The sequence below is a fragment of the Odocoileus virginianus genome, chromosome 24, assembly GCF_023699985.2.
Source record: "Odocoileus virginianus isolate 20LAN1187 ecotype Illinois chromosome 24, Ovbor_1.2, whole genome shotgun sequence".
Lineage (NCBI taxonomy): Eukaryota > Metazoa > Chordata > Mammalia > Artiodactyla > Cervidae > Odocoileus > Odocoileus virginianus.
In genome coordinates this window covers 40,469,229-40,482,876 of record NC_069697.1, presented here as the reverse complement: position 1 = coordinate 40,482,876, position 13,648 = coordinate 40,469,229, and the positions used below count along the sequence as shown (strand labels likewise).

The 13,648-nt window shown below is 39.8% G+C and overlaps 1 pseudogene; it reads right to left on the bottom strand.

Annotated features, from left to right (window-relative positions):
- Window positions 1–13,309, bottom strand: part of LOC139030893 (RNA ligase 1 pseudogene) — a 29,380-nt pseudogene extending 16,071 nt beyond the window's left edge.
- Window positions 13,310–13,648: the final 339 nt, after the last annotated feature.

Below are 13,648 nucleotides of genomic sequence, written 5' to 3'. Positions count from 1 at the left end.
AGAGGGTCATAGTTCTGTTCTTGGTCTTTGATTTGGTCTCTATACTGTTCACTTTAGTAATCTTACCCATGTTCACAGTTTAAACACATTGCTAAAAAAAAAAATGTGTACCTCTTACCTTGACATTCTGTAGCTTTTTGACATTTCCACCTGGAGTCCCATCAGGTATAACTTAAACTCAACCAGGATAAAAGAAAACTCATCTTTCTCTGTACCTCTATCCTCCCAATATTGGAGCTTCGATTGTTTCAGTGTTCATGTTTATATTGTTATGTTCATGGAAATACTGTTCACTGCTGAGACATACAGTATATTTTAATCATACTTTTGTATAATAATAACTACGATAAAAATTACCTTGTTTTTCTCTTTGCTTTGTTTACTATGTACTCATCATGATTTATTCCTTTCCTCTCCCCAGACCTGTAAAATTCCTATGTATTTAAATACATCAGGTGATTGATTAGTTTCAGGGTCGCCCCCCCCTTATAAATAATCCTTTCCGGGAATTCCCTGGCAGTCCAGTAGTTAGGAACTTGCACTTCCACTGCTGGGGACATGGGTTCAATCCCTGGTTGGGGAACTAAGATCCCACAAGCTGAGCAACTTGGCCAAAATAATAAATAAACAAATAGCCTATCCGAGGCTTCCATCCTGTGACAGGCAGCTTTCTGGGCCTGTTGCTCAGCTGGCCACCTGGGACTTCTGGTAATTTCCTTCTCCTCCCTCCTGTGTACCATCTTCCTTTACCTGCTTTCCACCTATGCTTGTTTACTGGTTTCTATCATTTGTTTGGTGGAATACTTTCTCCAATAACTTCTTGAAAAGGGGTTTTTGGAGATAAATTTTCTGAGGCCTTGTATATCTGTTTTTATTCTACCCTTACATACACTTGGCAGTCTGTGCAGAATTCTAGACTGGAAATTTACTTTGCTGACAATTTTGAAGTCACTCATTCATTATGTTCCAACTCCCAGTATTGCTGTGGGAAGTCTAATACCATTCTGTTTCTCCCTCCTGCACAATCTGTTTTATTTCTCTACGGTATTTTAGGATTCCCCATCAATTATTAGGTTGGTGCAAAAGTAATTGTGGTTTTACATTCTTGAGCTTTGCTGTTTGATATTAGAATACTTTATTAAATAAATGCAGCTTTGTTACACATCATTTTAATACACATTTCTTGCTTTACGTTTTTTGCTAATGACTTATTATTTGCTATTTATTTTATATTTATTTTAGACTAGGGAAGTGATGTTAGACAAAAAGCAAATTCATGTGATTTTCTTATTTCAGTTCAAAATAGGTTGTAAAGCAGTGGAGACAACTTGCATCATCAGTGACACATTTGGCCAGGAGCTTCTAACGAACACACAGTGCAATGGTGGTTCAAGAAGTTTTGCAAAGCCAAGAGCTTTGAAGATGACAAGCAAAGTGGCTGCCATTGCAAGATGACAATGACCAGTTGAGAGGATCGTTGAAGCTGATCCTCTTACAACTACATGAGAAGTTGCTGACCTCAACGTTGACCATTCTAAGGTTATTAGGCTATTAGTAAGCCTTAGTCCTTGCTAGCTGTTGGCCAGACATATCAGCTCCTTGTCATGTGGACTTCTCAGTAGTGATGCTCACGACCTTGCAGCTAAAGATCCTAGAGAAAGTATGGGTGAGCCCCCCAGGACAGAAACCATAGTCTCTTTTATAACCTAATCTCGGAGGTGCCAGCCCATCACCTCTATATTCTCTATTCATTAGAAATGAATCACTACACATGAGATAATGACATAAACAACTTAAGACCACGTTAAAATGTGCTTTGGTTGAAATCATCTATTTCAACTGTCCCTGTAACTCTCAAGGCAAAAAATGACAGAAGTGCAGCTCAATTTGAACAACTTTTGTTCAACTATTTTCTAATGTTCAGTTCAGTTCAGTTCAGTCACTCAGTAGTGTCCGACTCCTTGCGACCCCATGAAATGCAACACACCAGGCTTCCCTGGCCATCACCAACTCCCGGAGTTTACCCTAACTCATGTCCATTGAGTGGGTGATGCCATCCAGCCATCTCATCCTCTGTCGTCCCCTTTTCCTCCTGTCTTCAATATTTCCCAGCATCGGGGTCTTTTCAAATGAGTCAGCTCTTCACATCAGGTGGCCAAACTATTGGAGTTTCAGCTTCAACATCGGTCCTTCCAATGAACACCCAGGACTGATTTCCTTTAGGATGGACTAGTTAGATCTTCTTGCAGGCCAAGGGACTCTCAAGAGTCTTCTCCAACACCACAGTTCAAAAGCATCAATTCTTCTGCGATCAGCTTTCTTTATAGTCCAACTCTCACATCCATATATGACTATTGGAAAAACCATAGCCTTGACTAGATGGACCTTTGTTGGCAAAATAATGTCTCTGCTTTTTAATATGCTGTCTAGGTTGGTCATAACTTTCCTTCCAAGAAGTAAGTGTCTTTTAATTTCATGGCTGCAATCACCATCTGCATTAATTTTGGAGCCCCCAAAAAATAAAGTCAGTCACTGTTTCCCCATCTACTTGCCATGAAGTGATGGGACCGGATGTCATGACCTTAGTTTTCTGAATGTTGAGCTTTACCAACTTTTTCACTCTCCTCTTTCACTTTCATCAAGAGGCTCTTTAGTTCTTCTTAACTTTCTGCCATAAGGGTGGTATCATCTGAATATCTGAGGTTATTGATATTTCTCCCGGCAATCTTGATTCCAGCTTGTGCTTCATCCAGCCCAGCATGTCTCCTCAGCATTTCTACATTTTTTAATGTAGTGAGGAATAATCTAGGCTATATGATATGCAAAAAATGAAGGTTGTCTATGAAAGGAAAGAAGAAATGAGTCACTAAATCCAGCCCATACTCAACAGGAGGATATTACACAGGACATGAATACCTGGAACTAGAGATCATTGGTATGCCACCTTAGAGTTGCCTACCATATCCAAGCATCAGTACTTTCCTCTGGTTGGAAAATCACTTTTTTCAGTGTTTGCTTTTGACCTTTCTGAAGTAAAACTCCTTTCTGGTACCACCCTAGATTGGATATACACTATCTCTTCCTTGGAGATGGATAGAATCTAATTGGCACTATTATAATAGAGGCCATGTAGGAGAGAGTTAAAGTACAGTATTTGGTGTAAAAGAGACCTGAACCTGAGGAATGACATACCATCTGCTTGCTGAATGATTCTATCATTTCTCTGCTGTATGAATGAATGGTATATTGCCTCTGAACTTCAGTTTTCTATCCTAAAAAAATTAGGATCTTAAGATGGTCTCATAGAGTTATTGTAAGGATTAAATGAAATGATGCATAGGAAGTATGGGGTTTTTGTTTTTGCTTTTTTGGCTGTGCTGTGCAGCTTGCAGGACCTTAGTTCCCTGACTAGGGATGGAATGGGCACCCTCACCGGAGAAAGCTGTGAGTCCTAACTACTGGACCACCAGGGAACTCCCAGGAAGTAGTTAACACAATCTCTTTTTTGTAATAAACATATCTGCTTTCAGACACGCTTTTCCAAGCTAATCTGCATTACTACTGCCAGTTTCTTTCTCCATAGCATTTTTGACCAAGTTATTTTTGTATCAAAACCTATTCATTGAAGTTAAAACTCCTTAGCACCCCTTTCAAATTCTTCCATTTACAATTTCAACCTTCCTTTTTACCCTTCTCTCTCTACTCTCCTGTACCTACTCCTCTGTCCTGTCTTTCAACCCACCCTTGCTCGATTCCCTTTTCGGAACCTCCCTTGCGTTCTCTACCATCATCTCTACCAATCACTCAGTTGTGTCTGACTCTTTGTGACCCCATGGACTGTAGCCAGGCTCCTCGGTCCATGGGATTTCCCAGATAAGGATACTGGAGAGGGTTGCCATTTCCTACTCCATCTCTACCATCATGAGTTACTATTATTCATGAGATTTTCCCCATGTGTGCTCTCAGGAACCTTAGCCATTTTCTAAAATATATTTGAAATTCAAATTTCTCCTGGAAACCTCCCTGTCTCACTCAGTCGGAAGCAATCGCTTTCTGGCTTAACTTCCCAGGATACTTAGTAGATTACATTATGATAACATTTTTTTAAATGAGCAAATGAATGTGGCGCTTCATCATCAGTAAGAATTATCTTGAATGGTAACGATAACCCTATATGCAAAAAAAAAAAGAAAAAGAGACTCAGATGTATAGAACAGACTTGTGGACTCTGTGGGAGAAGGCGAGGGTGGGATGTTTCAGAGAACAGCATCGAAACATGTATATCTAGGGTGAAACAGATCACCAGCCCAGGTTGGATGCATGAGGCAAGTGCTCAGGCCTGGTGCACTGGGAAGACCCAGAGGGATGGGGTGGAGAGGGAGGTGGGAGGGGGGACCGGGATGGGGAATACGTGTAAATCCATGGCTAATTCATTTCAATGTATGACAAAAACCACTGCAATGCTGTAAAGTAATTAGCCTCCAACTAATAAAAATAAATGGAAAAGAAAAAAAAAAAGAATTATCTTGAAAACTAGATTCTTTGGAATTCCCTGATGATCCAGTGGTTAGGACTCCTCATGTTCATTGCCAAGGGTGTGGGTCAGGGAACTAAGATCCTGCAAGACACGAGGTGGGGCCAGGGGAAAAAAAAAACAACTAGGGTCTTGCCTGGTCATCCAGTGGCTGACTCCATGCTCCTAATGCAGGAGGCCTGAGTTCGATCCTTGGTCAGAGAGCTAGTTTCTGTATGTTGCAATCAAGAGCTCATATACTACAACTAAAGATCTGTCATGCCACACCTAAGACCTGATGCAGCCTAATTAATTTATTATTTGAAAAAAAAATAAACCCTAGATTCTAAACTCCTCGGGGACAGAGTTTACATCTTATACTTCCTTCCATTCTCTATTCAGTTCAGTTCAGTTCAATCACTCAGTCGTGTCCAACTCTTTGCGACCCCATGAGTCGCAGCACACCAGGCCTCCCTGTCCATCACCAACTCCCAGAGTTTACTCAAACTCATGTCCATAGAGTTGGTAATGCCATCCAGCCATCTCATCCTCTGTTGTCCCCTTCTCCTCCTGCCCCCAATCCCTTCCAGCATCAGGGTCTTTAACAATGAGTCAACTCTTTGCATGAGGTGGCCAAATTATTGGAGTTTCAGCTTCAGTATCAGTCCTTCCAATGAACACCCAGGACTGATCTCCTTTAGGATGGACTGGTTGGATCTCCTTGCAGTCCAAGGGACTCTCAAGACTCTTCTCCAACACCGCAGTTCAAAAGCATCAATTTTTCAGCCCTCAGCTTTCTTCACAGTCCAACTCTCACAGCCATACATGACCACTGGAAAAAACATAGCCTTGACTAGACGGACCTTTGTTGGTAAGTAATGTCTCTGCTTTTCAATATGCTGTCTAGGTTGATCATAACTTTCTTCCCAAGGAGTAAACGTCTTTTAATTTCATGGCTGCAGTCACCATCTGCAGTGAGTTTGGAGCCCAAAAAAGTAAAGTCTGACACTGCTTCCACTGTTTCCCCATCTATTTCCCATGAGGTGATGGGACCAGATGCCATGATCTTAGTTTTCTGAATGTTGAGCTTTAAGCCAACTTTTTCACTCTCCTCTTTCACAATTTCATCAAGAGGCTTTTTAGTTTCTCTTCCCTTTCTGCCATAAGGGTGGTGTCATCTGCATATCTGAGGTTATTGATATTTCTCTTGGCAATCTTGATTCCAGCTTGTGCTTCTTCCAGCCCAGCGTTTCTCATGATGTACTCTGCATATAAGTTAAATAAGCAGGGTGACAATATACAGCCTTGACGTACTCCTTTTCCTATTTGGAACCAGTCTGTTGTTCCATGTCCAGTTCTAACTGCTGCTTCCTGACCTGCATATAGGTTTCTCAAGAGGCAGGTCAGGTGGTCTGGTATTCCCATCTCTTTCAGAATTTTCCACAGTTTATTGTGAGCCACACAGTCAAAGGCTTTGGCATAGTCAGTAAAGCATAAGTAGATGTTTTTCTGTAACTCTCTCCCTTTTTCGATGATCCAGTGGATGTTGGCAATTTGATCTCTATGTAGCTAATACCTAATGTATTATCTGATAAATGAAAGAGTGACTGATTGGGGGGGTGTGAATAGAGGGGATTAAGAGTGAACAGGGAGAGGCACAGTAGAACGACAAACTGGATAAACCAAGAATGATTCCAGGAACTCATTCTGAATTGCGTGGAAATGGGCTGACTGAACTACATGCCCTTCTGTCTCACCAAGAAGAGGAGTTGCACTCAAACCCAATTTTGTACGGGTGCCTGTCAATTTCCTGTTTGCTCTCAGAACCACCTCCCACCCTTTCCCTCCTCTGTGCTGTATTACAGGGAACTGCATCATCCAGGATCCCTTACACTTTGACTTTTTGTTTGGTTATTTCAGATAGCTTTCATATTGTTGTCTGGCTATAGTTCACTCATTTTCATTGTTGTAAAACATTCCACTGTATGAATGCACCAAATGTATGTATTTATTCTACAATAAATGGACAATTGAGTTTCTAGTTTGGGGCTATTATTAATAATGCTGACATGAGCATTCCCTTTCATGTCTCTTGTAAAAATATATATTAGCACTTATTGCTTGGGTTTATATCCAGGACTGGGATTGTGGGGTGAAGGGCAAGTCTGTATCTAGTATTTACTAGATTATTTCAAATATCCAAAGTTGTTCCAGCAATGTGTGAGATTTCCTGTTGCTCTATTCCTTGCCAAGGGTTGGTAGACTTCAAAATTTTTGTAAATCTGATGACTGTGAAAAGAGAGCTCTGAGACTTCCTTGGTGGGTCAGTGGTTAAGACTTTGCACTTCCAATGCAGGGATGCAGAGATTCAATCCCTGGTCTGGGAGCTAAGATCCCACATGCTGCAAGGTACAGCCACAAAAAAGAAAAAGAAAGAGTTCATTCGGCTTAATTCACTGATTACCAGTGAGGTCAAGTCCCTTTTATTAGGTTTATTGGTTATGTGTTTCTTCTGTGAAGTCTTTATTCATATCCTTGGCTAGTTTTTCAGGGTTTTTTTGTATTTCTTTGGATATTTTGATATTCAACAAATATTTTTTGAGCACTTACTATGCTAAAAGGATACAACAGTGAACAATGCAGATCAAAAAATTCCTCTTAGTTCATGAAGTTTGCATTCCTATAGAAGGAATAAAACAATAAACATAATAAATAAGCAAAACTGAAGATATATTAAAATTTATGTACTCTGTGATAAATGCTATAGAGAGAAATAAAGCAGGGAAGGGGGTTAGGGAAATCTGAGGGAAGGCTGAAACTGAAAAGTGGTCAAGGGGATTCCCTGGTGGTTGTGGGACTTAGCATTTCCACTGCAGGGAAACTAAGATCCTGCAAGCCACATGGTGCAGCCAATAAATAAAATCAAGTGATCAAGGGAGACAACTTTTTAAAAAAGGTTGGCTGTGTCAGGTTGGATCTTAGTTGCCCCAGGCTGTGCTCTTTGTTTGCAGCTCACAGGGTCAATAGTTGCAACACCCAGGCTTAGCTGCCCCAAGGCATGTGGGATCTTGGTTCCCTGACCAGGAGTCTAGCCTGCATCCCCTGCATTGGGTGATGGATTCCCAACCACTGGACCACCAGGTGAGTCCCAGGAAGGCGACTGACTGTTGAGTATAACTCTGAAGGAGGTCAGGAAACAAGCCACAGAGAAGTTTGGGGGATGAGCCTTTTAGGTAGAATAATAAATGCAAGGGCCCTGCAGGTGGAACGTAAGTGGTATGTTCAAAGGACAGTAAGGGGTCCATTGTGACTAAAGCTGAGTGAGGAAACTGAGTCATAAGACATGAGACTTGGATGTTTCTTTTTAGAGGGAATGTTTTTGGTAAGAACACAGTTTTAAAAAAATTTCTATAGTTGAGTATAGTTGATTTATAATATTGTGTTAGTTTCAGGTGTATAGCCAAGTGAATCAGTTATACATATACATATATCCCCTCTTTTTTTAAAAATATTTATTTATTTGGCTGCACTGGGCTTTAGTTAAGGCATGCTGGATTTTTAGTTGCGGCATGTGGGAATCTAGTTCCCTGACCAGGGATCGAACCCTGGCACCCTGCATTGGGAACGTGGAGTCTTAGCCACTGGGCCACCAGGGAAGTCCCCACTCTTTTTTTAAAATATCCTTTTCCCATATAGACCCTTACAGAGTACTGGGAGGATAGGTTCTTATCAGTTATCTATTTTATATATATATAGTAATGTGGATATCCCAAACTGTCAATTTATCCCTTCCCCCTTATCTCCTGGTAGCCATAAGTTTATTTTCTACATCTGTGACTCTTCTTCTGTTTTGTAAATAAGTTCATCTCACCTTTTTAAAATAAAAATTCCACTTATAAGCAATATTATATGATATTTCTGTTTCTGTGTCTGACTTCCTTCACTCAGTATGGCAGCCTCTGGATTTATTCATGTTACTGCAAAATGGCAGTATTTTGATCCTTTTTTCCCATCCAAGTATTAACCAGGCCTAATTCTGCTTAGCTTCTGAGATTAGACGAGATTCAACACATTCAGGGTGGTATGGCTATAAACTATTTTGATCTTGTTAATGGCTAATATTCCATTGTATATATGTACTAATTCTTCTTTATCCATTCCTCCTTCAATGGGCATTTAGGTTGCTTCCATGTTCTGGCTGATGTAAATAGTGCTGCAATGAATATTGGGAGTATATGTGTCTTTCTGAATTATAATTTTCTCCAGGAATATGCCCAGCAGTGGGATCGCTGGGTCATACAGTAGTCTTATTTTTAGTTTCTTAAGGAACCCCCATACTGATCTCCAAGACACGAGATTTGAACAGTAAGATGGAGAAGATATATGTGCAGAATGTAAAGGATGTTTGTAGATTGTTATAAGGACTTGACTTTTTTATTCTCAATGAAGTGGGAAGCCATTTGAGAAAAGGAAAGATGTGAGCAAAAGAGAAACACAATCTGACTTACTATTTTAAAAGGCCCATTCTGGGGACAAGGGCAGGAATAAACTGAGTGACGTTCAGAATAATCCAGGTGAAACACAGTGGTGAGAGATAACGGTGGCTTGTGCTAAGGTGATACTGAGGTAAAAAAGTAATTAGAGAAAATTGATAGATAATCCATGAGTGACTATGACCTAGTTGAGGTTGAATAGCATTTGTTAGGTATTGATTAATTTTTGTTTTCTTATGCTAGAAGAACTTTAATAATGCTTAGTAACTGAAACTTTGGATGGAAAAGGCAAAATGACCAAGCCCGTGGTAGGAAGTAGTGTAGTTATAACAATAAATTGGCAAAAATGATAATGGCTTGGGCTAAGGTGGTACTAGTAAAGTTTGTAGAATCTGAATTTATTTTGAGTATAACTAAAAGGATTTGTTGATAAATTAGGCATGGAATATAAGCAAAAGTGAGAAATTAGGAGTGACTTTAGGGTGTTTTGTTTTGTTTTGTTTTTTTGTCCTGAAGGTTAGAGTTTCCATAAATTGAAAGTGAAAAAGCATCAAGAAGACCAGATTTGGTAGAGAAGGTCAAGAGCTCATTTTTGGACTATTGAATTTGAGTTGCCTTTTAGATATTCATTCTGGCAACTGGATGTGTGAGCTTGGCATTCAGGAGAATTTAAAGGGAGTTCTATTAGTCACCATTTTTGATGTAATAAACAATTCCAAAATCTCAGTGGATTACAGCAACAAACATTTATTTCTTGCTCTTGTCATGTATGGGTAACAGGTTGATTACTTTTCTGCTCAAGGCTGTGGGCCAGCTATGTGTCTTTTTCAAGTATATTCTAATTTGGGGCCTAAACTGAATAAACAACCACTGTTCAGGACACGCCATACTCATGGCAAAAGGCAGAATCAAGAGGGGCTAAACAATGAAACTCAATTTGAAGCTTCTCTTTGCATGTGGCATCTATCACTTGATTCCATTCCATTCCATTACCCAAAGAAAGTCACATGGCACAGCCTCACATGGGGCAAAGATGTATGTTGTGCACAGAAGAGGTATTTCAAGACAAATCTAAAGGGTGCAGATGTACAATTCTCATAGAAAGCAAATAGTTGTAAACTATAATTCAATCTACCACAAAGTAAGTACACTGAAGAGAAGAAATCCAAAGACTGAGATTTTTCGATGTTCAGAGGTTGGAAAGATAAGGAAAAACCAACAAAGGAGACTGAGAAGAAGCAAACAGTGAGGGAGGGAGAAAACCAGATTGGAAGTCAAGTAAAAAAATTGTCTCAAGAAGTTAGGAGGGATTGACTATGTCACACGTTGCTAGTAGGTCAAGCAAGGTGGGAACTGATATTAATCATTAGATTTAGCCATGTGGCCATCTTTAATCATCTTGACAAGAGAATTAATGACCTGGTGGGGCAAAAACCTGACCAATGTGGATTCAAGAGAGTGGGAGGAGAAAGGTTAGAGATAAGAGATAACGGCTACAAGCAGACTACTGCCTATAGCCATTTCAAGGATATTTGCTTAAAGGGGAAGGAAGGAAACAGATGAGTAACTGAAGGGAAAAGTGAGGTCAACGGTAGTTGTTTTTTTTTTAAATTGTTTTAAGATGGGAGAAATAAAACCATGGTTTCATAATGACAGGAAGGATCCAGGAGGCCCAGGGGTTAGGACTGTACTTCCACTGCTGGGGTATAGGTTCAATCCCTGGTGGGTTCAATCCCACAAATTGTGTGGCACAGCCAAAAAAAAAAAAAAAAAAAAAGGAGGGACTTCCCTTGTAGTCCAGTGGCTAAGACTCCACACTGTCAATGCAGGAGGTCCAGATTTAATCCCTGGTCAGGGGACCAGATCCAACATCCTTCAACTAAGAGTTCACATGCCGCAACTAAAGACGACACAAACCACAAATGCGTGTTGCAGGAAAGATCAAAGATCCTGAGTGCTTCAACTGGCATAGTCAAATAAATAATTTCTTAACAAAGGAAAGATCCAGTAAAGAAGGAAAAACTAACAATGCCAGAAAGAAAGCAGAGGATTACTGCACTGAGGCCCTTGCTAAAGGGGATGGGCTCTAGTGCACTGCTCTTCCTTAGAAGTATAGACAGTCCATTTGGAGTAATAGGTGAGAAGGCACAGCATATAGACACAAGTGCAGGTAGGTGAGGAGGTATGATTATAGGAACATAGGAAAGTTCTCTTTTGATTGCTTCTACTTTTCAGCTAAGTAAGATACAAATCATCAGGTGAGAGTGAGGATAGTAAGAAGTTATGAAAAGTTTGAAAATTAGGAAAATGTAGGAGTCAGCTAGTGGAATGGGAGATTGACTGCACTAGGGAATAATATTCATTGGTAGTGGCATTAAAGGCAAATTTGAGGTTAGTGATGATTGTGTGTCTTTTTTGTCCTATCACAATCTACTGCACAGGTGTGGGTGCAGAGCTAAATGGAGAATTGGATGTGTCCAGGCGATAAACAAGTAGAAATTTAGATTTAATCCGATTTTGTCAAGGTGAAAAAAAAAAAAGCAAGAGAGACATGTGTATGCAGGGGAAATTTCATCACAATGGTTGATGATCTATATCAGATAATAATGGAAGTATATTAGGGATAATAAAATGACAGAAGAATCGTGAATTACAAGTGTAGGTATATTTGACAAATTTTTGGAGTCAGGAATAAGCTTAAGAAGCAGGAAGACTTGGTCAGAATGTGATGCTTATTACTGACTTTATAGAGGAGTTGCAGCATGGGTAATGACACGATCTAGAGCAGAACTGTTTAATGGAATTCCCTGCGACAATGGGCATGTTCCACATCCACTGTCTAATATGCCATCTGTGGCTATTTATTGGTCAGTGGAAATGAGCTGACTAAGGAAATGATATTTAAATTTTATTTAAGTTTAATAAATCTAAAATTAAAAGCAGCATGAGACTAGTAGCTACCATATTAGACAGTGCAATTATAGATATTATGACCATGTTAGTGAGGGGCTAAGTGAAAAAAGCTGAGTGCCAAAAAATTGATGCTTTTGAATTATGATGTTGGAGAAGACTCTTGAGAGTCCCTTGGACTGCAAGGAGATCCAACCAGTCCATCCTAAAGGAGATCAGTCCTGGGTGTTCATTGGAAGGACTGATGTTGAAGCTGAAACTCCAATAATTTGGCCACCTCATGCAAAGAGTTGACTCATTGTTAAAGACCCTGATGCTGGAAGGGATTGGGGGCAGGAGGAGAAGGGGACAACAGAGGATGAGATGGCTGGATGGCATCACTAACTCGATGGACATGAGTTTGAGTAAACTCCAGGAGTTGGTGATGGACAGCGAGGCCTGGCGTGCTGCATTTCATGGGGTGGCAAAGAGTTGGACACGACTGAGTGACTGAACTGAACTGAAGATGGAAGACAACATTACTAAAGAAAAGGAAGCCCAAAACTTCTAAGCCCAAGACTTAGAAGCTAAGCTATTTGAAAGGTCACATCAGTAAGCGGATATTGAAATCTCCAGAAATTACAACAAGAATCGTACTAAAGTGATGGTGAACCACCAGCTACAATCTTCAAGGAAAGATAAGTATCTCAAGATGAGGGGATAAATAAAGAGTAAAGTAAGTGGTAGAGTCAGATGCCAAGTTAATCAAAACTGAGTGTTTTAGGGAGTAAGGAAAGACAAAAGGTTAGAACCAGCAATGCAAGTAGGACCCCTACCCCTTACCTAGGTTTAATAGTATAATAATATGCTTTGAAACTTATATTTTCCCACTGCAAAGAGAAGTTTGTGAATTATCTTACCACTTACTTATGATGGCTTTTGTTGATTAAGTTTTTCTTCTTAAACTTGAAAAACTATTCACCGTTTTTACTATTCCCATTTTTATATCTTAATTAGGAAATTCTTTCCCAAGGTCATAAATATATCATTTTATGTTTTCTTTTAAAAGCTATGTTTTCTTTCCACATTTAAAATTTTAATTCCTCTCAAGTTTATTTTTTATGTATGATATGCAATAGAAAACAAATTTTATTTATTTGTTTATTTGTCCCACTACTTGACTTGTGGGATCTCAGTTGTCTAACTAGGAATTGAACCTGGGCTGGGACCAAATTCTAACTTCAAGAATCCAGTTGGGTGGCCTTTGCTATCCAAAAGCTGACTCCCCACCCCCAACACCTGACAATCAGTGGGCAAGACCTTATACAGGCTGAGGGATGGGGGTAGATTCAGAAACAGCACAGTCGGCTCTGACAGTCATCTTGAAATTCGTCATCAGTGATTTGACCGGCATCACCTCGATTGTTTTAGGTACAGTTAATCTTCAGTTCCAAAGTCAGTTTGTTCTCATTTCTTTGAAGCCAATTCTTGGAATCGTGGAAGCTTATGTCATGGCTAGAGTCTGGTATCATGTAGTTAACTTCTACACCTGCAGGGGGTTTCAGTATCTATAAGACAGCTCACAAGATATGGCTCAGAATATTATCTACAGCCTTTAAGAAGGAACTAAATGTCCTTGACTATGCTTAATAACTAAACTATTATTATTTGGTCTTTTTTGACTGTTTTCCTTTGATTCTGCATGTTCTCACTTCTCTGGTTAAATGTATTCTTTGGCTAAAGTTTTTCCACA